The sequence below is a fragment of the Somniosus microcephalus genome, chromosome 13, assembly GCF_052327205.1.
Source record: "Somniosus microcephalus isolate GS21.2 chromosome 13, FLI_Smic_1.0, whole genome shotgun sequence".
NCBI classification, from domain to species: Eukaryota; Metazoa; Chordata; class Chondrichthyes; order Squaliformes; family Somniosidae; genus Somniosus; species Somniosus microcephalus.
In genome coordinates, this window is record NC_140999.1 from 51,381,378 (window position 1) to 51,407,141 (window position 25,764).

Genomic DNA, 25,764 nt, shown 5'->3' on the forward strand with positions numbered 1-25,764 from the left:
ATGTCTCTCGGGTCAGAGTAAAGACTCTCAGGTCAGAGTAAAGTCTCTCTCAGGTCAGAGTAATGTCTCTCAGGTCAGAGTAAAGTCTCCCGCAGGTCAGAGTAAAGTTTCTCTCAGGTCAGAGTAAAGTTTCCCTCAGGTCAGAGTAAAGACTCTCTCAGGTCAGAGTAAAGTCTCTCTCAGGTCAGAGTAAAGTCTCTCAGGTCAGAGTAAAGCTCCCTCAGGTCAGAGTAAAGTCTCCCTCAGGTCAGAGTATAGTCTCCCTCAGGTCAGAGTAAAGTCTCCCTCAGGTCAGAGTAAAGTCTCCCTCAGGTCAGAGTAAAGTCTCTCAGGTCAGAGTAAAGACTCTCAGGTCAGAGTAAAGTCTCACTCAGGTCAGAGTAAAGTCACTCAGGTCAGAGTAAAGTCTCCCTCAGGTCAGAGTAATGTCTCTCGGGTCAGAGTAAAGACTCTCAGGTCAGAGTAAAGTCTCGCTCATGTAGAGTAAAGTCTCCCTCGGGTCAGAGTAAAGTCTCCCTCAGGTCAGAGTAAAGTCTCCCTCAGGTCAGAGTAAAGTCTCCCTCAGGACAGAGTAAAGTCTCTCTCAGGTCAGTGTAAAGTTTCCCTCAGGGCAGAGTAAAGTTTCCCTCAGGTCAGAGTAAAGTCTCTCTCAGGTCAGATTAAAGTCTCTCTCAGGTCAGAGTAAAGTCTCTCTCAGGTCAGATTAAAGTCTCTCTCAGGTCAGAGTAAAGTCTCCCTCAGGTCAGAGTAAAGATTCTCTTAGGTCGGAGTAAAGTCTTCCTCAGGTCAGGGTAAAATCTCTCTCAGGTCAGAGTAAAGTCACTCAGATCAGAGTAAAGTCTCCCTCAGGTCAGAGTAAAGTCTCTCGGGTCAGAGTAAAGACTCTCAGATCAGAGTAAAGTCTCCCTCAGGTCAGAGTAAAGTCTCCCTCAGGTCAGAGTAAAGCCTCCCTCAGGACAGAGTAAAGTCTCTCACGGGTCAGAGTAAACTCTCCCTCAAGTCAGAGTAAAGTCTCTCTCAGGTCAGAGTAAAGCCTCCCTCAGGTCAGAGTAAATTCTCCCTCAGGTCAGAGTAAAGTCTCTCTCAGGTCAGAGTAAAGTATCCCTCAGGTCAGAGTAAAGTTTCCCTCAGGTCAGAGTAAAGTTTCCCTCAGGTCAGAGTAAAGTTTCCCTTAGGTCAGAGTAAAGTCTTCCTCAGGTCAGAGTAAAGTCTCTCTCAGGTCAGAGTAAAGTCTCCCTCAGGTCAGAGTAAAGTCTCTGTCAGGTCAAAGTAAAGTCTCCCTCAGGTCAGAATAAAGTCTCTCAGGTCAGAGTAAAGTCTCTCTCAGGTCAGAGTAAAGTCTCCCTCAGGTCAGAGTAAAGTCTCTCTCAGGTCAGAGTAATGTCTCCCTCAGGTCAGAGTAAAGTCTCTGTCAGGTCAGAGTAAAGTCTCTCTCAGGTCAGAGTAAAGTCTCCCAGGTCAGAGTACAGTTTCCCTCAGGTCAGAGTAAAGTCCCCCTCAGGACAGAGTAAAGATTCTCTCAGGTCAGAGTAAAGTCTCTCTCAGGTCAGAGTAAAGTCTCCCTTAGGTCAGAGTAAAGTCTCCCTCAGGTCAGAGTATAGTCTCCCTCAGGTCAGAGTAAAGTCTCCCAGGTCAGAGTAAAGTCTCTCTCAGGTCAGAGTAAAGTCTCCCTCAGGTCAGAGTAATGTCTCTCAGGTCAGAGTAAAGACTCTCAGGTCAGAGTAAAGTCTCTCTCAGGTCAGAGTAAAGTCTCTCAGGTCAGAGTAAAGTCTCCCGCAGGTCAGAGTAAAGTCTCTCAGGTCAGTGTAAAGACTCTCAGGTCAGAGTAAAGTCTCACTCAGGTCAGAGTAAAGTCACTCAGGTCAGAGTAAAGTCTCCCTCAGGTCAGAGTAATGTCTCTCGGGTCAGAGTAAAGACTCTCAGGTCAGAGTAAAGTCTCCCTCATGTAGAGTAAAGTCTCCCTCGGGTCAGAGTAAAGTCTCCCTCAGGTCAGAGTAAAGTCTCCCTCAGGTCAGAGTAAAGTCTCCCTCAGGACAGAGTAAAGTCTCTCTCAGGTCAGTGTAAAGTTTCCCTCAGGGCAGAGTAAAGTTTCCCTCAGGTCAGAGTAAAGTCTCTCTCAGGTCAGATTAAAGTCTCTCTCAGGTCAGAGTAAAGTCTCTCTCAGGTCAGATTAAAGTCTCTCTCAGGTCAGAGTAAAGTCTCCCTCAGGTCAGAGTAAAGATTCTCTTAGGTCGGAGTAAAGTCTTCCTCAGGTCAGGGTAAAATCTCTCTCAGGTCAGAGTAAAGTCACTCAGATCAGAGTAAAGTCTCCCTCAGGTCAGAGTAAAGTCTCTCGGGTCAGAGTAAAGACTCTCAGATCAGAGTAAAGTCTCCCTCAGGTCAGAGTAAAGTCTCCCTCAGGTCAGAGTAAAGCCTCCCTCAGGACAGAGTAAAGTCTCTCACGGGTCAGAGTAAACTCTCCCTCAAGTCAGAGTAAAGTCTCTCTCAGGTCAGAGTAAAGCCTCCCTCAGGTCAGAGTAAATTCTCCCTCAGGTCAGAGTAAAGTCTCTCTCAGGTCAGAGTAAAGTATCCCTCAGGTCAGAGTAAAGTTTCCCTCAGGTCAGAGTAAAGTTTCCCTCAGGTCAGAGTAAAGTTTCCCTTAGGTCAGAGTAAAGTCTTCCTCAGGTCAGAGTAAAGTCTCTCTCAGGTCAGAGTAAAGTCTCCCTCAGGTCAGAGTAAAGTCTCTGTCAGGTCAAAGTAAAGTCTCCCTCAGGTCAGAATAAAGTCTCTCAGGTCAGAGTAAAGTCTCTCTCAGGTCAGAGTAAAGTCTCCCTCAGGTCAGAGTAAAGTCTCTCTCAGGTCAGAGTAATGTCTCCCTCAGGTCAGAGTAAAGTCTCTGTCAGGTCAGAGTAAAGTCTCTCTCAGGTCAGAGTAAAGTCTCCCAGGTCAGAGTACAGTTTCCCTCAGGTCAGAGTAAAGTCCCCCTCAGGACAGAGTAAAGATTCTCTCAGGTCAGAGTAAAGTCTCTCTCAGGTCAGAGTAAAGTCTCCCTTAGGTCAGAGTAAAGTCTCCCTCAGGTCAGAGTATAGTCTCCCTCAGGTCAGAGTAAAGTCTCCCAGGTCAGAGTAAAGTCTCTCTCAGGTCAGAGTAAAGTCTCCCTCAGGTCAGAGTAATGTCTCTCAGGTCAGAGTAAAGACTCTCAGGTCAGAGTAAAGTCTCTCTCAGGTCAGAGTAAAGCCTCTCAGGTCAGAGTAAAGTCTCCCGCAGGTCAGAGTAAAGTTTCTCTCAGGTCAGAGTAAAGTTTCCCTCAGGTCAGAGTAAAGACTCTCTCAGGTCATAGTAAAGTCTCTCTCAGGTCAGAGTAAAGTCTCTCAGGTCAGAGTAAAGCTCCCTCAGGTCAGAGTAAAGTCTCCCTCAGGTCAGAGTATAGTCTCCCTCAGGTCAGAGTAAAGTCTCCCTCAGGTCAGAGTAAAGTCTCCCTCAGGTCAGAGTAAAGTCTCTCAGGTCAGAGTAAAGACTCTCAGGTCAGAGTAAAGTCTCACTCAGGTCAGAATAAAGTCACTCAGGTCAGAGTAAAGTCTCCCTCAGGTCAGAGTAATGTCTCTCGGGTCAGAGTAAAGACTCTCAGGTCAGAGTAAAGTCTCCCTCATGTAGAGTAAAGTCTCCCTCGGGTCAGAGTAAAGTCTCCCTCAGGTCAGAGTAAAGTCTCCCTCAGGTCAGAGTAAAGTCTCCCTCAGGACAGAGTAAAGTTTCTCTCAGGTCAGTGTAAAGTTTCCCTCAGGGCAGAGTAAAGTTTCCCTCAGGTCAGAGTAAAGTCTCTCTCAGGTCAGATTAAAGTCTCTCTCAGGTCAGAGTAAAGTCTCTCTCAGGTCAGATTAAAGTCTCTCTCAGGTCAGAGTAAAGTCTCCCTCAGGTCAGAGTAAAGATTCTCTTAGGTCGGAGTAAAGTCTTCCTCAGGTCAGGGTAAAGTCTCTCTCAGGTCAGAGTAAAGTCACTCAGATCAGAGTAAAGTCTCCCTCAGGTCAGAGTAAAGTCTCTCGGGTCAGAGTAAAGACTCTCAGATCAGAGTAAAGTCTCCCTCAGGTCAGAGTAAAGTCTCCCTCAGGTCAGAGTAAAGCCTCCCTCAGGACAGAGTAAAGTCTCTCACGGGTCAGAGTAAACTCTCCCTCAAGTCAGAGTAAAGTCTCTCTCAGGTCAGAGTAAAGCCTCCCTCAGGTCAGAGTAAATTCTCCCTCAGGTCAGAGTAAAGTCTCTCTCAGGTCAGAGTAAAGTATCCCTCAGGTCAGAGTAAAGTTTCCCTCAGGTCAGAGTAAAGTTTCCCTCAGGTCAGAGTAAAGTTTCCCTTCGGTCAGAGTAAAGTCTTCCTCAGGTCAGAGTAAAGTCTCCCTCAGGTCAGAGTAAAGTCTCTCTCAGGTCAAAGTAAAGTCTCCCTCAGGTCAGAATAAAGTCTCTCAGGTCAGAGTAAAGTCTCTCTCAGGTCAGAGTAAAGTCTCCCTCAGGTCAGAGTAAAGTCTCTCTCAGGTCAGAGTAATGTCTCCCTCAGGTCAGAGTAAAGTCTCTGTCAGGTCAGAGTAAAGTCTCTCTCAGGTCAGAGTAAAGTCTCCCAGGTCAGAGTACAGTTTCCCTCAGGTCAGAGTAAAGTCCCCCTCAGGACAGAGTAAAGATCCTCTCAGGTCAGAGTAAAGTCTCTCTCAGGTCAGAGTAAAGTCTCCCTTAGGTGAGAGTAAAGTCTCCCTCAGGTCAGAGTATAGTCTCCCTCAGGTCAGAGTAAAGTCTCCCAGGTCAGAGTAAAGTCTCTCTCAGGTCAGAGTAAAGTCTCCCTCAGGTCAGAGTAATGTCTCTCGGGTCAGAGTAAAGACTCTCAGGTCAGAGTAAAGTCTCTCTCAGGTCAGAGTAAAGTCTCTCAGGTCAGAGTAAAGTCTCCCGCGGGTCAGAGTAAAGTTTCTCTCAGGTCAGAGTAAAGTTTCCCTCAGGTCAGAGTAAAGACTCTCTCAGGTCAGAGTAAAGTCTCTCTCAGGTCAGAGTAAAGTCTCTCAGGTCAGAGTAAAGCTCCCTCAGGTCAGAGTAAAGTCTCCCTCAGGTCAGAGTATAGTCTCCCTCAGGTCAGAGTAAAGTCTCCCTCAGGTCAGAGTAAAGTCTCCCTCAGGTCAGAGTAAAGTCTCTCAGGTCAGTGTAAAGACTCTCAGGTCAGAGTAAAGTCTCACTCAGGTCAGAGTAAAGTCACTCAGGTCAGAGTAAAGTCTCCGTCAGGTCAGAGTAATGTCTCTCGGGTCAGAGTAAAGACTCTCAGGTCAGAGTAAAGTCTCCCTCATGTAGAGTAAAGTCTCCCTCGGGTCAGAGTAAAGTCTCCCTCAGGTCAGAGTAAAGTCTCCCTCAGGTCAGAGTAAAGTCTCCCTCAGGACAGAGTAAAGTCTCTCTCAGGTCAGAGTAAAGTTTCCCTCAGGGCAGAGTAAAGTTTCCCTCAGGTCAGAGTAAAGTCTCTCTCAGGTCAGATTAAAGTCTCTCTCAGGTCAGATTAAAGTCTCTCTCAGGTCAGATTAAAGTCTCTCTCAGGTCAGAGTAAAGTCTCCCTCAGGTCAGAGTAAAGATTCTCTTAGGTCGGAGTAAAGTCTTCCTCAGGTCAGAGTAAAGTCTCCCTCAGGTCAGAGTAAAGTCTCTCTCAGGTCAAAGTAAAGTCTCCCTCAGGTCAGAATAAAGTCTCTCAGGTCAGAGTAAAGTCTCTCTCAGGTCAGAGTAAAGTTTCCCTCAGGGCAGAGTAAAGTTTCCCTCAGGTCAGAGTAAAGTCTCTCTCAGGTCAGATTAAAGTCTCTCTCAGGTCAGATTAAAGTCTCTCTCAGGTCAGAGTAAAGTCTCTCACAGGTCAGAGTAAACTCTCCCTCAAGTCAGAGTAAAGTCTCTCTCAGGTCAGAGTAAAGCCTCCCTCAGGTCAGAGTAAAGTCTCCCTCAGGTCAGAGTAAAGTCTCTCTCAGGTCAGAGTAAAGCATCCCTCAGGTCAGAGTAAAGTTTCCCTCAGGGCAGAGTAAAGTTTCCCTCAGGTCAGAGTAAAGTCTCTCTCAGGTCAGATTAAAGTCTCTCTCAGGTCAGATTAAAGTCTCTCTCAGGTCAGAGTAAAGTCTCCCTCAGGTCAGAGTAAAGATTCCCTTAGGTCAGAGTAAAGTCTTCCTCAGGTCAGAGTAAAGTCTCTCTCAGGTCAGAGTAAAGTCTCACTCAGGTCAGAGTAAAGTCACTCAGGTCAGAGTAAAGTCTCCGTCAGGTCAGAGTAATGTCTCTCGGGTCAGAGTAAAGACTCTCAGGTCAGAGTAAAGTCTCCCTCATGTAGAGTAAAGTCTCCCTCGGGTCAGAGTAAAGTCTCCCTCAGGTCAGAGTAAAGTCTCCCTCAGGTCAGAGTAAAGTCTCCCTCAGGACAGAGTAAAGTCTCTCTCAGGTCAGAGTAAAGTTTCCCTCAGGGCAGAGTAAAGTTTCCCTCAGGTCAGAGTAAAGTCTCTCTCAGGTCAGATTAAAGTCTCTCTCAGGTCAGATTAAAGTCTCTCTCAGGTCAGATTAAAGTCTCTCTCAGGTCAGAGTAAAGTCTCCCTCAGGTCAGAGTAAAGATTCTCTTAGGTCGGAGTAAAGTCTTCCTCAGGTCAGAGTAAAGTCTCCCTCAGGTCAGAGTAAAGTCTCTCTCAGGTCAAAGTAAAGTCTCCCTCAGGTCAGAATAAAGTCTCTCAGGTCAGAGTAAAGTCTCTCTCAGGTCAGAGTAAAGTTTCCCTCAGGGCAGAGTAAAGTTTCCCTCAGGTCAGAGTAAAGTCTCTCTCAGGTCAGATTAAAGTCTCTCTCAGGTCAGATTAAAGTCTCTCTCAGGTCAGAGTAAAGTCTCTCACAGGTCAGAGTAAACTCTCCCTCAAGTCAGAGTAAAGTCTCTCTCAGGTCAGAGTAAAGCCTCCCTCAGGTCAGAGTAAAGTCTCCCTCAGGTCAGAGTAAAGTCTCTCTCAGGTCAGAGTAAAGCATCCCTCAGGTCAGAGTAAAGTTTCCCTCAGGGCAGAGTAAAGTTTCCCTCAGGTCAGAGTAAAGTCTCTCTCAGGTCAGATTAAAGTCTCTCTCAGGTCAGATTAAAGTCTCTCTCAGGTCAGAGTAAAGTCTCCCTCAGGTCAGAGTAAAGATTCCCTTAGGTCAGAGTAAAGTCTTCCTCAGGTCAGAGTAAAGTCTCTCTCAGGTCAGAGTAAAGTCTCCCTCAGGTCAGAGTAAAGTCTCTCTCAGGTCAAAGTAAAGTCTCCCTCAGGTCAGAATAAAGTCTCTCAGGTCAGAGTAAAGTCTCTCTCAGGTCAGAGTAAAGTCTCCCTCAGGTCAGAGTAAAGTCTCTCTCAGGTCAAAGTAAAGTCTCCCTCAGGTCAAAGTAAAGTCTCCCAGGTCAGAGTAAAGTCTCCCTCAGGTCAGAGTAAAGTTTCCCTTAGGTCAGAGTAAAGTCTCCCTCAGGTCAGAGTAATGTCTCCCTCAGGTCAGAGTAAAGTCTCTGTCAGGTCAGAGTAAAGTCTCTCTCAGGTCAGAGTAAAGTCTCCCAGGTCAGAGTAAAGTTTCCCTCAGGTCAGAGTAAAGTCCCCCTCAGGACAGAGTAAAGTTTCTCTCAGGTCAGAGTAAAGTCTCTCTCAGGTCAGAGTAAAGTCTCCCTTAGGTCAGAGTAAAGTCTCTCTCAGGTCAGAGTAAAGTTTCCCACAGGTCAGAGTAAAGTCTCTCTCAGGTCAGAGTAAAGTCTCCCTCAGGTCAGAGTAAAGTCTCCCTCAGGTCAGAGTTAAATCTCTCTCAGGGCAGAGTAAAGTCTCTCTCAGGTCAGAGTAAAGTCTCCCTCAGGTCAAAGTAAAGTCTCCCTCAGGACTGAGTAAAGTCTCTCTCAGGTCAGAGTAAAGTCTCCCTCAGGTCAGAGTAAAGGTTCTCTCAGGTCAGAGTAATGTTTCCCTCAGGTCAGAGTAAGGTCACTCGGGTCAGAGTAAAGTCTCTCTCAGGTCAGTGTAAAGACTCTCAGGTCAGAGTAAAGTCTCCCTCAGGTCAGAGTAAAGTTTCCCTTAGGTCAGAGTAAAGTCTCCCTCAGGTCAGAGTAAAGTCTCCCTCAGGTCAGAGTAAAGTCTCTCTCAGGTCAGTGTAAAGTCTCCCTCAGGTCAGAGTAAAGTCTCTCTCAGGTCAGAGTAAAGTCTCTCTCAGGTCAGAGTAAAGTCTCCCTTAGGTCTGAGTAAATTCTCTCTCAGGTCAGAGTAAAGTTTCCCTCAGGTCAGAGTAAAGTCTCTCCCAGGTCAGAGTTAAGTCTCTCTCAGGGCAGAGTAAATTATCTCTCAGGTCAGAGTAAAGTCTCCCTCAGGTCAGAGTTAAGTCTCTCTCAGGGCAGAGTAAAGTCTCTCAGGTCAGAGTAAAGTCTCTCTCAGGTCAGAGTTAAGTCTCTCTCAGGGCAGATTAAAGTCTCCCTCAGGTCAGAGTAAAGTCTCCCTCAGGTCAGAGTTAAGTCTCTCTCAGGGCAGAGTAAAGTCTCTCTCAGGTCAGAGTAAAGTCTCCCTCAGGACAGAGTAAAGTCTCTCTCAGGTCAGAGTAAAGTCTCCCTCAGGTCAGAGTAAAGATTCTATCAGGTCAGAGTAATGTTTCCCTCAGGTCAGAGTAAAGTCACTCGGGTCAGAGTAAAGTCTCTCTCAGGTCAGTGTAAAGACTCTCATGTCAGAGTCAAGCCTCCGTCAGGTCAGAGTAAAGTTTCGCTCAGGTCAGAGTAAAGTCTCCCTCAGGTCAGAGTAAAGTCTCCCTCAGGTCAGAGTAAAGTCTCTCAGGTCAGAGTAAAGTCTCCCTCAGGTCAGAGTAATGTCTCTCGGGTCAGAGTAAAGACTCTCTCAGGTCAGACTAAAGTTTCTCAGGTCAGAGTAAAGTCTCCCGCAGGTCAGAGTAAAGTTTCTCTCAGGTCAGAGTAAAGTTTCCCTCAGGTCAGAGTAAAGACTCTCTCAGGTCCGAGTAAAGTCTCTCAGGTCAGAGTAAAGTTTCCCTCAGGTCAGAGTAAAGTCTCCCTCAGGTCAGAGTAAAGTCTCCCTCAGGTCAGATTAAAGTCTCCCTCAGGTCAGAGTAAAGTCTCTCAGGTCAGAGGAAAGACTCTCAGGTCAGAGTAAAGTCTCCCTCATGTCAGAGTAAAGTCTCCCTCAGGTCAGAGTGAAGTCTACCTCAGGTCAGAGTAAAGTCTCCCTCAGGTCACAGTAAAGCCTCCCTCAGGACAGAGTAAAGTCTCTCACAGGTCAGAGTAAACTCTCCCTCAAGTCAGAGTAAAGTCTCTCTCACATCAGAGTAAAGCCTCCCTCAGGTCAGAGTAAAGTTTCCCTCAGGTCACTGTAAAGTCTCTCTCAGGTCAGAGTAAAGTCTCCCTCAGGTCAGAGTAAAGTCTCCCTCAGGTCAGAGTAAAGTCTCTCTCAGGTCAGGGTAAAGTCTCCCTTAGGTCAGAGTAAAGTCTCTCTCAGGTCAGAGTAAAGTTTCCCTCAGGTCAGAGTAAAGTCTCTCTCAGGTCAGATTAAAGTCTCTCTCAGGTCAGATTAAAGTCTCTCTCAGGTCAGAGTAAAGTCTCTCACAGGTCAGAGTAAACTCTCCCGCAAGTCAGAGTAAAGTCTCTCTCAGGTCAGAGTAAAGCCTCCCTCAGGTCAGAGTAAAGTCTCCCTCAGGTCAGAGTAAAGTCTCTCTCAGGTCAGAGTAAAGCATCCCTCAGGTCAGAGTAAAGTTTCCCTCAGGGCAGAGTAAAGTTTCCCTCAGGTCAGAGTAAAGTCTCTCTCAGGTCAGATTAAAGTCTCTCTCAGGTCAGATTAAAGTCTCTCTCAGGTCAGAGTAAAGTCTCCCTCAGGTCAGAGTAAAGATTCCCTTAGGTCAGAGTAAAGTCTTCCTCAGGTCAGAGTAAAGTCTCTCTCAGGTCAGAGTAAAGTCTCCCTCAGGTCAGAGTAAAGTCGCTCTCAGGTCAAAGTAAAGTCTCCCTCAGGTCAGAATAAAGTCTCTCAGGTCAGAGTAAAGTCTCTCTCAGGTCAGAGTAAAGTCTCCCTCAGGTCAGAGTAAAGTCTCTCTCAGGTCAAAGTAAAGTCTCCCTCAGGTCAAAGTAAAGTCTCCCAGGTCAGAGTAAAGTCTCCCTCAGGTCAGAGTAAAGTTTCCCTTAGGTCAGAGTAAAGTCTCCCTCAGGTCAGAGTAATGTCCCCCTCAGGTCAGAGTAAAGTCTCTGTCAGGTCAGAGTAAAGTCTCTCTCAGGTCAGAGTAAAGTCTCCCAGGTCAGAGTAAAGTTTCCCTCAGGTCAGAGTAAAGTCCCCCTCAGGACAGAGTAAAGTTTCTCTCAGGTCAGAGTAAAGTCTCTCTCAGGTCAGAGTAAAGTCTCCCTTAGGTCAGAGTAAAGTCTCTCTCAGGTCAGAGTAAAGTTTCCCACAGGTCAGAGTAAAGTCTCTCTCAGGTCAGAGTAAAGTCTCCCTCAGGTCAGAGTAAAGTCTCCCTCAGGTCAGAGTTAAATCTCTCTCAGGGCAGAGTAAAGTCTCTCTCAGGTCAGAGTAAAGTCTCCCTCAGGTCAAAGTAAAGTCTCCCTCAGGACTGAGTAAAGTCTCTCTCAGGTCAGAGTAAACTCTCCCTCAGGTCAGAGTAAAGATTCTCTCAGGTCAGAGTAATGTTTGCCTCAGGTCAGAGTAAGGTCACTCGGGTCAGAGTAAAGTCTCTCTCAGGTCAGTGTAAAGACTCTCAGGTCAGAGTAAAGTCTCCCTCAGGTCAGAGTAAAGTTTCCTTTAGGTCAGAGTAAAGTCTCCCTCAGGTCAGAGTAAAGTCTCCCTCAGGTCAGAGTAAAGTCTCTCTCAGGTCAGAGTAAAGTCTCCCTCAGGTCAGAGTAAAGTCTCTCTCAGGTCAGAGTAAAGTCTCTCTCAGGTCAGAGTAAAGTCTCCCTTAGGTCAGAGTAAAGTCTCTCTCAGGTCAGAGTAAAGTTTCCCTCAGGTCAGAGTAAAGTCTCTCCCAGGTCAGAGTTAAGTCTCTCTCAGGGCAGAGTAAATTATCTCTCAGGTCAGAGTAAAGTCTCCCTCAGGTCAGAGTTAAGTCTCTCTCAGGGCAGAGTAAAGTCTCTCAGGTCAGAGCAAAGTCTCTCTCAGGTCAGAGTTAAGTCTCTCTCAGGGCAGATTAAAGTCTCCCTCAGGTCAGAGTAAAGTCTCCCTCAGGTCAGAGTTAAGTCTCTCTCAGGGCAGAGTAAAGTCTCTCTCAGGTCAGAGTAAAGTCTCCCTCAGGACAGAGTAAAGTCTCTCTCAGGTCAGAGTAAAGTCTCCCTCAGGTCAGAGTAAAGATTCTCTCAGGTCAGAGTAATGTTTCCCTCAGGTCAGAGTAAAGTCACTCGGGTCAGAGTAAAATCTCTCTCAGGTCAGTGTAAAGACTCTCATGTCAGAGTCAAGCCTCCGTCAGGTCAGAGTAAAGTTTCGCTCAGGTCAGAGTAAAGTCTCCCTCAGGTCAGAGTAAAGTCTCCCTCAGGTCAGAGTAAAGTCTCTCAGGTCAGAGTAAAGTCTCCCTCAGGTCAGAGTAATGTCTCTCGGGTCAGAGTAAAGACTCTCTCAGGTCAGACTTATGTTTCTCAGGTCAGAGTAAAGTCTCCCGCAGGTCAGAGTAAAGTTTCTCTCAGGTCAGAGTAAAGTTTCCCTCAGGTCAGAGTAAAGACTCTCTCAGGTCCGAGTAAAGTCTCTCAGGTCAGAGTAAAGTTTCCCTCAGGTCAGAGTAAAGTCTCCCTCAGGTCAGAGTAAAGTCTCCCTCAGGTCAGATTAAAGTCTCCCTCAGGTCAGAGTAAAGTCTCTCAGGTCAGAGGAAAGACTCTCAGGTCAGAGTAAAGTCTCCCTCATGTCAGAGTAAAGTCTTCCTCAGGTCAGAGTAAAGTCTACCTCAGGTCAGAGTAAAGTCTCCCTCAGGTCACAGTAAAGCCTCCCTCAGGACAGAGTAAAGTCTCTCACAGGTCAGAGTAAACTCTCCCTCAAGTCAGAGTAAAGTCTCTCTCACGTCAGAGTAAAGCCTCTCTCAGGTCAGAGTAAAGTTTCCCTCAGGTCAGAGTAAAGTTTCCCTCAGGTCACTGTAAAGTCTCTCTCAGGTCAGAGTAAAGTCTCCCTCAGGTCAGAGTAAAGTCTCTCTCAGGTCAGGGTAAAGTCTCCCTTAGGTCAGAGTAAAGTCTCTCTCAGGTCAGAGTAAAGTTTCCCACAGGTCAGAGTAAAGTCTCTCTCAGGTCAGAGTAAAGTCTCCCTCAGGTCAGAGTAAAGTCTCGCTCAGGTCAGAGTTAAATCTCTCTCAGGGCAGAGTAAAGTCTCTCTCAGGTCAGAGTAAAGTCTCCCTCAGGTCAGAGTAAAGTCTCCCTCAGGTCAGAGTAAAGTTTCCCTTAGGTCAGAGTAAAGTCTCCCTCAGGTCAGAGTAAAGTCTCCCTCAGGTCAGAGTAAAGTCTCTCTCAGGTCAGAGTAAAGTCTCCCTCAGGTCAGAGTAAAGTCTCTCTCAGATCAGAGTAAAGTCTCTCTCAGGTCAGAGTAAAGTCTCCCTTAGGTCAGAGTAAAGTCTCTCTCAGGTCAGAGTAAAGTTTCCCTCAGGTCAGAGTAAAGTCTCTCTCAGGTCAGAGTTAAGTCTCTCTCAGGGCAGAGTAAATTATCTCTCAGGTCAGAGTAAAGTCTCCCTCAGGTCAGAGTTAAGTCTCTCTCAGGGCAGAGTAAAGTCTCTCAGGTCAGAGTAAAGTCTCTCTCAGGTCAGAGTTAAGTCTCTCTCAGGGCAGATTAAAGTCTCCCTCAGGTCAGAGTAAAGTCTCCCTCAGGTCAGAGTTAAGTCTCTCTCAGGGCAGAGTAAAGTCTCTCTCAGGTCAGAGTAAAGTCTCCCTCAGGACAGAGTAAAGTCTCTCTCAGGTCAGAGTAAAGTCTCCCTCAGGTCAGAGTAAAGATTCTATCAGGTCAGAGTAATGTTTCCCTCAGGTCAGAGTAAAGTCACTCGGGTCAGAGTAAAGTCTCTCTCAGGTCAGTGTAAAGACTCTCATGTCAGAGTCAAGCCTCCGTCAGGTCAGAGTAAAGTCTCTCTCAGGTCAGAGTAAAGTCTCCCTCAGGTCAGAGTAAAGTCTCCCTCAGGTCAGAGTTAAATCTCTCTCAGGGCAGAGTAAAGTCTCTCTCAGGTCAGAGTAAAGTCTCCCTCAGGACTGAGTAAAGTCTCTCTCAGGTCAGAGTAAAGTCTCCCTCAGGTCAGAGTAAAGATTCTCTCAGGTCAGAGTAATGTTTCCCTCAGGTCAGAGTAAGGTCACTCGGGTCAGAGTAAAGTCTCTCTCAGGTCAGTGTAAAGACTCTCAGGTCAGAGTAAAGTCTCCCTCAGGTCAGAGTAAAGTTTCCCTTAGGTCAGAGTAAAATCTCCCTCAGGTCAGAGTAAAGTCTCCCTCAGGTCAGAGTAAAGTCTCTCTCAGGTCAGAGTAAAGTCTCCCTCAGGTCAGAGTAAAGTCTCTCTCAGGTCAGAGTAAAGTCTCTCTCAGGTCAGAGTAAAGTCTCCCTTAGGTCAGAGTAAAGTCTCTCTCAGGTCAGAGTAAAGTTTCCCTCAGGTCAGAGTAAAGTCTCTCTCAGGTCAGAGTTAAGTCTCTCTCAGGGCAGAGTAAATTATCTCTCAGGTCAGAGTAAAGTCTCCCTCAGGTCAGAGTTAAGTCTCTCTCAGGGCAGAGTAAAGTCTCTCAGGTCAGAGTAAAGTCTCTCTCAGGTCAGAGTTAATTCTCTCTCAGGGCAGATTAAAGTCTCCCTCAGGTCAGAGTAAAGTCTCCCTCAGGTCAGAGTTAAGTCTCTCTCAGGGCAGAGTAAAGTCTCTCTCAGGTCAGAGTAAAGTCTCCCTCAGGACAGAGTAAAGTCTCTCTCAGGTCAGAGTAAAGTCTCCCTCAGGTCAGAGTAAAGATTCTCTCAGGTCAGAGTAATGTTTCCCTCAGGTCAGAGTAAAGTCACTCGGGTCAGAGTAAAGTCTCTCTCAGGTCAGTGTAAAGACTCTCATGTCAGAGTCAAGCCTCCGTCAGGTCAGAGTAAAGATTCGCTCAGGTCAGAGTAAAGTCTCCCTCAGGTCAGAGTAAAGTCTCCCTCAGGTCAGAGTAAAGTCACTCAGGTCAGAGTAAAGTCTCCCTCAGGTCAGAGTAATGTCTCTCGGGTCAGAGTAAAGACTCTCTCAGGTCAGACTAAAGTTTCTCAGGTCAGAGTAAAGTCTCCCGCAGGTCAGAGTAAAGTTTCTCTCAGGTCAGAGTAAAGTTTCCCTCAGGTCAGAGTAAAGACTCTCTCAGGTCCGAGTAAAGTCTCTCAGGTCAGAGTAAAGTTTCCCTCAGGTCAGAGTAAAGTCTCCCTCAGGTCAGAGTAAAGTCTCCCTCAGGTCAGCTTAAAGTCTCCCTCAGGTCAGAGTGAAGTCTCTCAGGTCAGAGGAAAGACTCTCAGGTCAGAGTAAAGTCTCCCTCATGTCAGAGTAAAGTCTCCCTCAGGTCAGAGTAAAGTCTACCTCAGGTCAGAGTAAAGTCTCCCTCAGGTCACAGTAAAGCCTCCCTCAGGACAGAGTAAAGTCTCTCACAGGTCAGAGTAAACTCTCCCTCAAGTCAGAGTAAAGTCTCTCTCACGTCAGAGTAAAGCCTCCCTCAGGTCAGAGTAAAGTTTCCCTCAGGTCAGAGTAAAGTTTCCCTCAGGTCACTGTAAAGTCTCTCTCAGGTCAGAGTAAAGTCTCCCTCAGGTCAGAGTAAAGTCTCTCTCAAGTCAGAATAAAGTCTCTCGCAGGTCAGAGTAAATTCTCCCTCAGGTCAGAGTAAAGTTTCCCTTAGGTCAGATTAAAGTCTCCCACAGGTCAGAGTAAAGTCTCTCTCAGGTCAGAGTAAAGTCTCCCTCAGGTCAGAGTAAAGTCTCCCTCAGGTCAGAGTAAAGTCTCCCTCAGGTCAGAGTAAAGTCTCTGTCAGGTCAGAGTAACGTTTCCCTTAGGTCAGAGTAAAGTCTCCCTCAGGACAGAGTAGAGTCTCTCTCAGGTCAGAGTAAAGTCTCTCTCAGGTCAAAGTAAAGTCTCCCTCAGGTCAGAATAAAGTCTCTCAGGTCAGAGTAAAGTCTCCCTCAGGTCAGAGTAAAGTCTCTCAGGTCAGAGTAAAGTCTCTCTCAGGTCAGAGTAAAGTCTCCCTCAGGTCAGAGTAAAGTCTCTCTCAAGTCAGAATAAAGTCTCTCTCAGGTCAGAGTAAAGTCTCCCTCAGGTCAGAGTAAAGTTTCCCTTAGGTCAGAGTAAAGTCTCCCTCAGGTCAGAGTAAAGTCTCCCTCAGGTCAGAGTAAAGTCTCTCTCAGGTCAGAGTAAAGTCTCCCTCAGGTCAGAGTTAAGTCTCTGTCAGGTCAGAGTAAAGTTTCTCTCAGGTCAGAGTAAAGTTTCCCTCAGGTCAGAGTAAAGTCTCTCTCAGGTCAGATTTAAATCTCTCGCAGGGCAGAGTAAAGTCTCTCAGGTCAGAGTAAAGTCTCTCTCAGGTCAGAGTTAAGTCTCTCTCAGGGCAGATTAAAGTCTCCCTCAGGTCAGAGTTAAGTCTCTCTCAGGGCAGAGTAAAGTCTCTCAGGTCAGAGTAAAGTCTCTCTCAGGTCACAGTAAAGTTTCTCTCAGGTCAGAGTAAAGTTTCCCTCAGGTCAGAGTAAAGTCTCTCTCAGGTCAGATTTAAGTCTCTCTCAGGGCAGAGTAAAGTCTCTCAGGTCAGAGTAAAGTCTCTCTCAGGTCAGAGTTAAGTCTCTCTCAGGGCAGATTAAAGTCTCCCTCAGGTCAGAGTTAAGTCTCTCTCAGGGCAGATTAAAGTCTCTCAGGTCAGAGTAAAGTCTCTCTCAGGTCAGAGTAAAGTTTCCCTCAGGTCAGAGTAAAGTCTCTCACAGGTCAGAGTTAAGTCTCTCTCAGGGCAGAGTAAAGTCTCTCAGATCAGAGTAAAGTCTCTCTCAGGTCAGAGTTAAGTCTCTCTCAGGGCAGATTAAAGTCTCCCTCAGGTCAGAGTAAAGTCTCCCTCAGGTCAGAGTTAAGTCTCTCTCAGGGCAGAGTAAAGTCTCTCTCAGGTTAGAGTAAAGTCTCCCTCAGGACAGAGTAAAGACTCTCTCAGGTCAGACTAAAGTCTCCCTCAGGTCAGAGTAAAGATTCTCTCAGGTCAGAGTAAAGTTTCCCTCAGGTCAGAGTAAAGTCACTCGGGTCAGAGTAATGTCTCTCTCAGGTCAGTGTAAAGTCTCTCAGGTCAGAGTAAAGTCTCTCTCAGGTCAGAGTAAAGTCTCCCTCAGGTCAGAGTAATGTCTCTCGGGTCAGAGTAAAGACTCTCAGGTCAGAGTAAAGTCTCTCTCAGGTCAGACTAAAGTTTCTCAGGTCAGAGTAAAGTCTCCCGCAGGTCAGAGTAAAGTTTCTCTCAGGTCAGAGTAAAGTTTCCCTCAGGTCAGAGTAAAGACTCTCTCAGGTCAAAGTAAAGTCTCTCAGGTCAGAGTAAAGTTTCCCTCAGGTCAGAGTAAAGTCTCCCTCAGGTCAGAGTAAAGTCTCTCTCAGGTCAGAGTAATGTCTCCCTCAGGTCAGAGTAAAGTCTCCCTCAGGTCAGAGTAAGGTCGCCCGCAGGTCAGAGTAAAGTCTCGCTCAGGTCAGAGTAATGTCTCCCTCAGGTCAGAGTAAAGTCTCACTCAGGTCAGAGTAAAGTCTCTCAGGACAGAGTAAAGCTTCCCTCAGGTCAGAGTAAAGTTTCCCTCTGGTCAGAGTAAATTCTCCCTCAGGTCAGAGTAAAGTCTCTCTCAGGTCAGAGTAAAGACTCTCAGGTCAGAGTAAAGTTTCCCTCTGGTCAGAGTAAAGTCTCCCGCAGGTCAGAGTAAAGTCTCTCTCAGGTCAGATTAAAGTCTCCCTCAGGTCAGAGTAAAGTCTCTCTTAGGTCAGAGTAAAGTCTCCCTCAGTTCAGAGTAAAGTCTCCCTCAGGTCAGAGTAAAGTTTCCCTCAGGTCAGAGTAAAGTGTCCCTCAGGTCAGAGTAAAGTTTCCCTCAGGTCAGAGTAAAGTCTCTCAGGTCAGAGTGAAGTCACTCGCGCCAGAGTAATGTGTCTCTCAGGTCAGAGTAAAGTCTCCCTCAGGTCAGAGTAACGTCCCCCTCAGGTCAGAGTAAAGTGTCTCTCAGGTCAGAGTAAAGTTTCTCTCAGGTCAGAGTAAAGCCTCTCAGGTCAGAGTAAAGTATCTCTCGGGTCAGAGTAAATTCCTTCTCAGGTCAGAGTAAAGTGTCTCTCAGGTCAGAGTAATGTCTCCCTCAGGTCAGAGTAAAGTCTCCTTCAGGTCAGAGTAAATTCTCTCTCAGGTCAGAGTAAAGTCTCTCGCAGGTCAGAGTAAAGTGTCTCAGGTCAGAGTAAAGTCTCCCTCAGGTCAGAGTAAATTCTCTCTCAGGTCAGAGGAAAGTCTCCCTCAGGTCAGAGCAAAGTCTCCCTCAGGTCAGAGTAAAGCCTCTCAGGTCAGATAAAGTCTCTCTCAGGTCAGAGTAAAGTCTCTCTCAGGTCAGAGTAAAGTCTCCCTCAGGTCAGAGTAAAGTCTCTTGCAGGTCAGAGTAAAGTCTCTGTCAGGTCAGAGTAAAGTCTCCCTCAGGTCAGAGTAAAGTTTCCAGGTGAGAGTAAAGTCTCTCTCAGGTCAGAGTAATGTCTCTCACGTCAAAGTAAAGTTTCCCTCAGGTCAGAGTAAAGTTTCCCTCAGGTCAGAGTAAAGTCTCCCTCAGGTCACAGGAAAGTCTCCCTCAGGCCAGAGTAAAGTCTCCCTCAGGTCAGACTAAAGTCTCACTCAGGTCAGAGTAAAGTCTCTCAGGTCAGAGTAAAGCTTCCCTCAGGTCAGAGTAAAGTTTCCCTCTGGTCAGAGTAAAGTCTCCCTCAGTTCAGAGTAAATTCTCTGTCAGGTCAGAGTAAAGTCTCCCTCAGGTCAGAGTAAAGACTCCCTCAGGTCAGAGTAAAGTTTCTCTCAGGTCAGATTAAAGTCTCCCTCAGGTCAGAGTAAAGTCTCTCTCAGGTCAGAGTAAAGTCTCCCTCAGTTCAGAGTAAAGTCTCCCTCAGGTCAGAGTAAAGTTTCCCTCACGTCAGAGTAAAGTTTCCCTCAGGTCAGAGTAAAGTCTCTCAGATCAGAGTAAAGTCACTCGCGTCAGAGTAAAGTTTCTCTCAGGTCAGGGTAAAGTCACTCTCAGGTCTGAGTAAAGTCTCCCTCACGTCAGTGTAAAGTCTCTCAGGTCAGAGTAAAGTTTCCCTCAGGTCAGAGTAAAGTCTCTTTCAGGTCAGAGTAAATTCTCTCAGCTCAGAGTAAAGTCTCTCTCAGGTCAGAGTAAAGTCACTCGGGTCAGAGTAAAGTCTCCCCTAGGTCAGAATAAGTCTCCCTCAGGACAGAGTAAAGCTTCCCTCAGTCTAGAGTAAAGTCTCTCAGGTCAGAGTAAAGTTTCCCTTCGGTCAGAGTAAAGTTTCCCTCAGGTCAGAGTAAAGTCTTCCTCAGGTCAGAGTAAAGTCTCTCTCAGGTCAGAGTAAAGTCTCCCTCAGGTCAGAGTAAAGTTTCCCTCAGGTCAGAGTAAAGTTTCCCTCAGGTCAGAGTAAAGTCTCTCAGATCAGAGTAAAGTCACTCGCGTCAGAGTAAAGTTTCTCTCAGGTCAGGGTAAAGTCACTCTCAGGTCTGAGTAAAGTCTCCCTCACGTCAGTGTAAAGTCTCTCAGGTCAGAGTAAAGTTTCCCTCAGGTCAGAGTAAAGTCTCTTTCAGGTCAGAGTAAATTCTCTCAGCTCAGAGTAAAGTCTCTCTCAGGTCAGAGTAAAGTCGCTCGGGTCAGAGTAAAGTCTCCCCTACGTCATAATAAGTCTCCCTCAGGACAGAGTAAAGCTTCCCTCAGTCTAGAGTAAAGTCTCTCAGGTCAGAGTAAAGTTTCCCTTCGGTCAGAGTAAAGTTTCCCTCAGGTCAGAGTAAAGTCTTCCTCAGGTCAGAGTAAAGTCTCTCTCAGGTCAGAGTAAAGTCTCTCTCAGGTCAGAGTAAAGTCTCCCTCAGGTCAGAATAAAGTCTCCCTCAGGTCAGAGTAAAGTCTCTCTCAGGTCAGAGTAATATCTCCCTCAGGTCAGAATAAAGTCTCCCTCAGGTCACAGTAAAGACTCTTGCAGTTCAGAGTAAAGTCTCCCTCAGGTCAGAGTAAAGTTTCCAGGTGAGAGTAAAGTCTCCCTCAGGTCAGAGTAATGTCTCTCAGGTCAGAGTAAAGTTTCCCTCAGGTCAGAGTAAAGTCTCCCTCTGGTCATAGTAAAGTCTCCCTCAGGTCAGAGTAAAGTCTCCGTCAGGTCAGAGTATAGCCTCCCTTAGGTCAGAGTAAAGTCGCCCTCAGGTCAGAGTACAGTCTCCCTCAGGTCAGAGTAAAGTCTCCCTCAGGGCAGAGTAAAGTCTCTCAGGTCAGAGTAAAGTCTCTCTCAGGTCAGAGTAAAGTTTCCCTCAGGTCAGAGTAAAGTCTCTCTCAGATCAGAGTTAAGTCTCTCTCAGGGCAGAGTAAAGTCTCTCAGGTCAGAGTAAAGTCTCTCTCAGGTCAGAGTTAAGTCTCTCTCAGGGCAGATTAAAGTCTCCCTCAGGTCAGAGTACAGTCTCCCTCAGGTCAGAGTTAAGTCTCTCTCAGGGCAGAGTAAAGTCTCTCTCAGGTTAGAGTAAAGTCTCCCTCAGGACAGAGTAAAGTCTCTCTCAGGTCAGACTAAAGTCTCCCTCAGGTCAGAGTAAAGATTCTCTCAGGTCAGAGTAAAGTTTCCCTCAGGTCAGAGTAAAGTCACTCGGGTCAGAGTAAAGTCTCTCTCAGGTCAGAGTAAAGTCTCTCAGGTCAGAGTAAAGTCTCTCTCAGGTCAGTGTAAAGTCTCTCAGGTCAGAGTAAAGTCTCTCTCAGGTCAGAGTAAAGTCTCCCTCAGGTCAGAGTAATGTCTCTCGGGTGAGAGTAAAGACTCTCAGGTCAGAGTAAAGTCTCTCTCAGGTCAGACTAAAGTTTCTCAGGTCAGAGTAAAGTCTCCCGCAGGTCAGAGTAAAGTTTCTCTCAGGTCAGAGTAAAGTTTCCCTCAGGTCAGAGTAAAGACTCTCTCAGGTCAAAGTAAAGTCTCTCAGGTCAGAGTAAAGTTTCCCTCAGGTCAGAGTAAAGTCTCCCTCAGGTCAGAGTAAAGTCTCTCTCAGGTCAGAGTAATGTCTCCCTCAGGTCAGAGTAAAGTCTCCCTCAGGTCAGAGTAAAGTCTCCCTCAGGTCAGAGTAAAGTCTCTCTCAGGTCAGAGTAAGGTCGCCCGCAGGTCAGAGTAAAGTCTCGCTCAGGTCAGAGTAATGTCTCCCTCAGGTCAGAGTAAAGTCTCACTCAGGTCAGAGTAAAGTCTCTCAGGACAGAGTAAAGCTTCCCTCAGGTCAGAGTAAAGTTTCCCTCTGGTCAGAGTAAAGTCTCCCTCAGGTCAGAGTAAAGTCTCTCTCAGGTCAGAGTAAAGACTCTCAGGTCAGAGTAAAGTTTCCTTCTGGTCAGAGTAAAGTCTCCCGCAGGTCAGAGTAAAGTCTCTCTCAGGTCAGATTTAAGTCTCCCTCAGGTCAGAGTAAAGTCTCTCTTAGGTCAGAGTAAAGTCTCCCTCAGTTCAGAGTAAAGTCTCTCTCAGGTCAGAGTAAAGTTTCCCTCAGGTCAGAGTAAAGTCTCTCAGGTCAGAGTGAAGTCACTCGCGTCAGAGTAATGTGTCTCTCAGGTCAGAGTAAAGACTTCCTCAGGTCAGTGTAAAGTCTCCCTCAGGTCAGAGTAACGTCCCCCTCAGGTCAGAGTAAAGTGTCTCTCAGGTCAGAGTAAAGTTTCTCTCAGGTCAGAGTAAAGCCTCTCAGGTCAGAGTAAAGTATCTCTCGGGTCAGAGTAAATTCCTTCTCAGGTCAGAGTAAAGTGTCTCTCAGGTCAGAGTAATGTCTCCCTCAGGTCAGAGTAAAGTCTCCCTCAGGTCAGAGTAAATTCTCTCTCAGGTCAGAGTAAAGTCTCTCGCAGGTCAGAGTAAAGTGTCTCAGGTCAGAGTAAAGTCTCCCTCAGGTCAGAGTAAATTCTCTCTCAGGTCAGAGTAAAGTCTCCCTCAGGTCAGAGCAAAGTCTCCCTCAGGTCAGAGTAAAGCCTCTCAGGTCAGATAAAGTCTCTCTCAGGTCAGAGTAAAGTCTCTCTCAGGTCAGAGTAAAGTCTCCCTCAGGTCAGAGTAAAGTCTCTTGCAGGTCAGAGTAAAGTCTCTGTCAGGTCAGAGTAAAGTCTCCCTCAGGTCAGAGTAAAGTTTCCAGGTGAGAGTAAAGTCTCTCTCAGGTCAGAGTAATGTCTCTCACGTCAAAGTAAAGTTTCCCTCAGGTCAGAGTAAAGTTTCCCTCAGGTCAGAGTAAAGTCTCCCTCAGGTCAGAGGAAAGTCTCCCTCAGGCCAGAGTAAAGTCTCCCTCAGGTCAGAGTAAAGTCTCACTCAGGTCAGAGTAAAGTCTCTCAGGTCAGAGTAAAGCTTCCCTCAGGTCAGAGTAAAGTTTCCCTCTGGTCAGAGTAAAGTCTCCCTCAGTTCAGAGTAAATTCTCTGTCAGGTCAGAGTAAAGTCTCCCTCAGGTCAGAGTAAAGACTCCCTCAGGTCAGAGTAAAGTCTCTCTCAGGTCAGAGTAAAGTCTCCCTCAGGTCAGAGTAAAGTCTCTCTCAGGTCAGAGTAAAGTCTCCCTCAGTTCAGAGTAAAGTCTCCCTCAGGTCAGAGTAAAGTTTCCCTCAGGTCAGAGTAAAGTTTCCCTCAGGTCAGAATAAAGTCTCTCAGATCAGAGTAAAGTCACTCGCGTCAGAGTAAAGTTTCTCTCAGGTCAGGGTAAAGTCACTCTCAGGTCTGAGTAAAGTCTCCCTCACGTCAGTGTAAAGTCTCTCAGGTCAGAGTAAAGTTTCCCTCAGGTCAGAGTAAAGTCTCTTTCAGGTCAGAGTAAATTCTCTCAGCTCAGAGTAAAGTCTCTCTCAGGTCAGAGTAAAGTCACTCGGGTCAGAGTAAAGTCTCCCCTAGGTCAGAATAAGTCTCCCTCAGGACAGAGTAAAGCTTCCCTCAGTCTAGAGTAAAGTCTCTCAGGTCAGAGTAAAGTTTCCCTTCGGTCAGAGTAAAGTTTCCCTCAGGTCAGAGTAAAGTCTCCCTCAGGTCAGAGTAAAGTCTCTCTCAGGTCAGAGTAAAGTCTCTCTCAGGTCAGAGTAAAGTCTCCCTCAGGTCAGAATAAAGTCTCCCTCAGGTCACAGTAAAGACTCTTGCAGGTCAGAGTAAAGTCTCCCTCAGGTCAGAGTAAAGTTTCCAGGTGAGAGTAAAGTCTCCCTCAGGTCAGAGTAATGTCTCTCAGGTCAGAGTAAAGTTTCCCTCAGGTCAGAGTAAAGTCTCCCTCTGGTCATAGTAAAGTCTCCCTCAGGTCAGAGTAAAGTCTCCGTCAGGTCAGAGTAAAGCCTCCCTTAGGTCAGAGTAAAGTTGCCCTCAGGTCAGAGTACAGTCTCCCTCAGGTCAGAGTAAAGTCTCCCTCAGGTCAGAGTAAAGTCTCTCAGGTCAGAGTAATGTTTCCCTCTGGTCAGAGTAAAGAATCCCTCTGGTCAGAGTAAAATCTCCCTCAGGTCAGAGTAAAGTCTCTCAGGTCAGAGTAAAGTTTCCCTCTGGTCAGAGTAAAGTCACCCTCAGGTCAGAGTAAAGTCTCTCTCAGATCAGAGTAAAGTCTCTCTCAGGTCAGAGTAAAGTCTCCCTCAGTTCAGAGTAAAGTCTCTGTTAAATCTGTGAGTTGTTCAAGTAATTAATACTCAGACTTAATCAGTAACAATAAAACAGGTCTTTACTGGTTGGAGGTAGGGACTATACATAGGTCTTTACTTCATGCCCACAGGCGGGAACTGAGGGGAGATCAGTACCCACAGTACTATTTATACCCCTATGGCCAGGAGTGGTACTGCGTATCACTACGCCCAACAAGTAGTGCAGTCCTGTCCATAGGTTCAAAGTAGCACACATATTACATACACAACATTGCTCCCTTCCTAGCTTTACAGTCATCTCCCCATTTAACATAACGTAATAACATATATACATATATAACTTCAGGTTTACATAACAGAATAACATAGATACATAGATAACTTCATGTCAAAACAGATCACAGATTCAGTCTCTGCGGAAAACAGTTCACAGATTCAATCTCTGTGGTGGAGTCGGTTCACGTTGCTGGAGTGACTCATTCAATAGTCCTTCCATGGATTTAACAGTTTGAACTTCCGAACTGAATTGGCTCCGTTCGGAGGGACCACGTGTGTGATCTGGTAGAGGTAATAATGGTTCAGATGGGTCATCTTCTGTTTCGACTTTTCCTTTTCTGCTTCTTGGAGACTCTCTGGGCTCCACTGTCAGCTGCCAGCTGCATGCGCAGTTCCTCCTTCTCTCCCTCCTTTTTCCGTAGTAGAGCCACCTTCTCCCGATGTTCCGTAGACTTTCGGTGCTCCTCCATGATTTCTGTATGGTGGGAGTCGAAGTTACAAGTTGGGCAGGACAGGACATAGTAATATTCGGTGTCGTCCTGATCTAGGCCAGCGAGAGGGTCTTCTATTTCCTCCATACCCAGCTGGGCGTTAGCCAGCTTTTGTTCCAAGTCCAGACATCTTTCCTGAAGAGACTTCTTCATGCGTACCTCTTCATCCAGCTTTTTCTGGGCTTTCAGCAAGTCGTTTACTAATGACCTCATTTGAGATTTTACTACTTCAACTTCTTTTGGAGATTGATTGATCGGACTATTCAATCCCTCTACCGGAGCAGCTGTTTCAGCGGTCTGTTGTTCTATGTTGACGTGAGTCAGCGTACTTTTGGCATCCAAGGGCTGCTCTGTTGCAGTCATCTCAGTCTGTGTTGCCACCTCAGCTCTTCCAATAACCTTTGAGAGCTCCGAACCCCTTTCGTTTGAATATTGAAGTTCGTGTTCAAGTTTTTCCCATTTCAGAGTCCTGTCCTTCAGCATATGCAGGAGTTGGCTGACCGTTAACTCCTCTGACATCAGACGTTTTGTGTGCTCCTGCTCCATTTTCTCCATCAGCTGCTTCTGTTGTCTTTCAAGATTCTCCAACTCCATATCAAAGAACTCTTTCGTTGCATTCAACTCTTGCTCACAACGGCGAAGCATTTGTTCTAATTGCTGTTGTCGTTTGAAATGGAGTTGAGTTCGAGCCCGGTGTCCCTCAGAAATGGGCACATCAGTAGACTTGCCAGACTCAGAATCCACAGTTAAACTATGTTGTTGTTGCTCAGTGGAATTCTGTGCTGAAACTTTGTCTTTTGCACCTGAGTTGGGCTTACCATCATCCGTTCCAGAGTCTGGGCCGACTATCTTCACCGAGTTCTCACTCGTTATTGTTTGTAGGAAATGCCAGTCCATATTCATTTTCCTAATCCACTCCCGTCCTAGTAGTGGAGAACCTCCTTCAGATATCACATATAAGTCCATTATTTGACTGTCTTCGCCCTTGTGGACCACTGCAACCTCTATTTTCCCGATGGGGTACACTCTTTGCCCCGTGTATGTTTTCAATATAATCCCCGTATCCTGTGGGGGAATATGTTGGAATAACTTTCCGTAATCTTTCTTATTTATGACCGTCAATGCCGATCCAGTGTCCAATTCCAGTTTTACTTGGACTCCTTCTATCTGAAGAGTGACCCAAATTGTCTGGAGGTCTGCACCCTTACCAGCGTTGAGTACTCTTAAGCTAGCCAGTTCATTACAGCTTAAGCTAGCCAGTTCATTACTGCTAGCGTCTGAATCGGACTCCTGTTCGGTCACCTTGTGTACCTTTGCGTATTTTCCTTGCGGTGACTTCTTGTTGCTGGTCTTCTTCCCTGACCTGCATACTCTAGCTATATGTCCAAGCCTATCACAAGTTCTACATTCTTGGTTTTTAAACCAACACTGGTTCTGATCATGCGTTGTCTTTCCACAACGATAACATTTGCCAGAACTCACACCCAATTTGTGTGCACTGAGCTCCGGTGACCGTAGCTGCATTACTGCCGTGCCTCTCGCTGCGGCTTCGTATGCTGCTGCCATAGTGACCGCCTTCTCAAGCGTCAGCTCATTCTCCTCGAGCAGTCGCTTTTGTGTATCCTGTTTAAATAAACCACACACAAATTTGTCTCGAAGTGCCTCTGTCAGTCCCGTTCCAAACTGGCAATATTTCGCGAATTTACGCAATTCCAGCAAATAATCAGCATTGCTTTCATGCTGTAGCTGCCTTCTGTCGTAAAATTTAAATCGTTCCGCTAGCATCAGCGGCGTGGGGTTTAGATGATCTTTCAGGACAGTAACAATCTCATCGAACGTCTTATCCGCCGGTTCATCTGGTGATAACAGGTGTTTCAATTGCCCGTATGTCTTCGCACCCATTAAATTTAATAATGTTAGAGCTTTATCTTGGTCACGAATTTTATTGGCCTTACAATAATTTTTTACTCTTTCAACATATATGGCCCAATCTTCGAGGTCACTATCAAAGGTGCAAATATTCCCGTGTTTAGGCATTGTAGATTTGCAATTTCTCAGATTTTTTTTTTTTACTGCTATCCAAGATGGCGGCTTCCCGCTCTTGCCGTCGTCCTCCGCCCACAAAATGGCGGTTTTCCCGCGCTTGGCGGTCTTCACCCGTCCCCCAACGCCGTCTCCCTTCAGCCCCCGAGTGCGGCCCTTATCTTCGCCGCGATCGCCCGAGTGCGGCCCTTATCAGCGGATGCGATCGCTGGATCGCGAAGCGGCTCTCGGCTCTTATCAGGAGATGCGATCGCTCTGTTGAAACGCCTCCCGCTCGAAGCGGCTCTCGCGCCCTATTCCTCCAGCTCCCCCAGCCCCGT